Source organism: Condylura cristata, unplaced genomic scaffold (genome assembly GCF_000260355.1).
Source record: "Condylura cristata isolate star-nosed mole 26May11 unplaced genomic scaffold, ConCri1.0 scaffold00009, whole genome shotgun sequence".
Taxonomy (NCBI): Eukaryota; Metazoa; Chordata; class Mammalia; order Eulipotyphla; family Talpidae; genus Condylura; species Condylura cristata.
Window position 1 is genome coordinate 30,093,934 of NW_004567110.1, and position 2,604 is coordinate 30,096,537.

General features: G+C 37.6%; 1 protein-coding gene across 1 annotated transcript in view; it reads right to left on the reverse strand.

The window, feature by feature from the left end:
- The window catches only part of NDUFAF6 (NADH dehydrogenase (ubiquinone) complex I, assembly factor 6), a 22,692-nt gene that overhangs the window by 11,471 nt on the left and 8,617 nt on the right, over positions 1–2,604 (reverse strand). The window lies entirely within an intron of this gene.

Genomic DNA, 2,604 nt, shown 5'->3' on the forward strand with positions numbered 1-2,604 from the left:
TGAATCCTCTCACCCTCTGCATCTCTGTTCTGTACCCCAGTTCTGTATGAATAAATAAATAAATCTAAAAAACAAAGAAAGAAAATATATACACCTGAGAGAGCTCACACACGATTGTGAGTGAATATGCACAGATGATTAACAAATGGGATAAAATGTTAGCAGCAGGTAAATCTGGGTAGAGTATTGAGGTACTCTATACTCCTTTAAATTTTGAAAGTTTGAATATATTTCCAAATAAGTTTTAGAAACACTGTTTTCTTGCTAAGTACACACTAAATATATTTTTACAACAAATGTGGGACTAAAACATGCATCTTAGGAATATCCTATATTTCTTTTTTTTAAGATTTATTTTTTATTTATTTATGAGTATAGGAATTGGGGTGTAGGCCAGAGGTATGGGGTGGGGGGTGAGAGGATTCACCAGAGACAGAGTGGGGAACAGAAAGGCAGATCAACTGAAATACACTGCTGAGGGGAGCAGCGGGCAGGTCAGGAAAGGTCTCATGTGCCATGGTCTGATGCGTCTCCTTGGCAGGAGACCGAACTCATTTACTGGCAATAGTCTCATAGTGCTGAGGCTTTTACCCCTGTGCCACCAGAGAAGCCTGGAATATCCTATGTTTCAACTAAAACTCTAGGAAGTCACTGATACAAAAATATAAAGGGTGGCATACTCACCAACACACATTTATGTGATAGAGGGTGTGGGTATGTAGAATGTAGTCCGCTTTGCCTGGCAAGAACCTAACAGAGCTGAAAGAGCTACACAGAGTGAGCTCGAGGTGCACTCAGCACTACTAGTATGACAGCAGGAATCCCCTCAGGGTCCATCATCCCAGCAATCAGCCTGGGATTTCTCAGCCTTAGAGTCCTGCCCTTGTTTTATGTCCCATGTCTCTGAGAGACCCAGGCATGTTTGATCTTTGGAACTCAGCATCAAGCACCCTAGCTGGTGCATTAGAATACTCCATAAATATTTAACCACTTTATAGAGTCAGACGCCTATTTACCAAGACTGAGGCTCTAATGGCTGCAGTTCCCTGATCACAAAAACAGCTTTTCAGTCTGATTCTGAGAAAGTGAAAGATCAAGGTAAAAAGTAAATCTTTAAAGGAAGCTAGAAACTCACTGAATAAAGTATCAACAACTTTGAAAACAGAATGAAAACCTTGGCTATGAACATATATTCAAACTGCAGTATTAATACACAGAGAAATGGAGAAGTCTGTATGGATTGTATAAGAAATTTCTGACATTTAACTATTTTGTACCCTAAAAACACCAGTGAAAGAGTAGCAAGAAAGGATTCTATGGACAAAATACTATCACTGTTTCCCTATTTAATCTTCTAAGGAACCTGACACTCTTCAGAGAATCAATAGAAAATTTTACTGGACAGTGGTACATAAGCATATGCTTCAGTGAACAGCAAGGGATAAAGAACACACAATAAGGACAAGTGCTCTGAATGCTACCAAATATATACACTAACCTTCAACACTGCTCTTAGTAGAAAGCTAGCACATATGAATCATCAAAACCTAAGCAGCTGTTAAAACTGGACAAATTGGTTCACATATAAACATTTTGTAATTTAGGTATGTCTTGTTTTATTCAAGAGGAGCCAAAATAAGATAATTTTTTTCCAAGAAATCCAAACTTCCACAATATATTCTAATCTTCCAGAACCTTCCATGGAAGTCTTAGGATAAGCCTCCCCTGCAGTCAGGTTGCTGTGTAAAATATTAATGTCTGTGGCTTTTAGAGAAACTCCTCTCTAAGTGACCAGGTTAAGGTTCTTGAGGCAGAATGAAAAGAAGTAAACAACTACCTAATACTCACAGCTTCTCAATCCACTTTTTCTTCTCCACAGGGAAATAGAAAATATCCCCAGGAAACATTTCCAAACAAAGGTAATACATCCAAAACTTTTCTACTAACCTTTCTTTGTTCTTATACTACGTGTAATTTAACTGCTCCACTTTCAAGAGAAAAACAATTAAGTACTGAGCTTCTCTGTTATGTAATGCACCTTGACTTCTATATTTACTTATTACATACAAACTTCTTCCCTAATGATAAAAATTCTATTTAGTGAAAATACCCAGTTCTCAAAAAAAGAAGAGTAAAACTCAAATATTTTCTGTAGGTAAGTGTTATGTTAGCAAATAAGGGTAGCCCAATAGGAAAGAACACCTAATACTCAGTCCTTGGTGTCTAGAACATCCCCTAAAGGAACGGATGAGTCTAGAGCTGGGGTAAGAGATTGAAGATGAACTTGGGAAATTTATTGTGACAGAGAGGAAGAGATCTTGCATATAGCAGAATGCCACGTGCCAATTGGTAAAATTTGGGCAGAGTGCTGGAGTTCAGAAACCATCATCTTGAAATCTTAATAGTAAAGACTGAATCAATTGTACAATGAATGTTATGTTTAGCAGGAAACTGATAAGCAGCAGGATATTTGCGTAGTCAAAGTGGATTGGTTGCAACAGGAATTATAATGATACAATAGAAAAGCCAGGCAATGTTTTGATGTAAACATTATGAAAAAACAGGCAAACCCCAAATGAGAAATGTCCTACACACACACACACA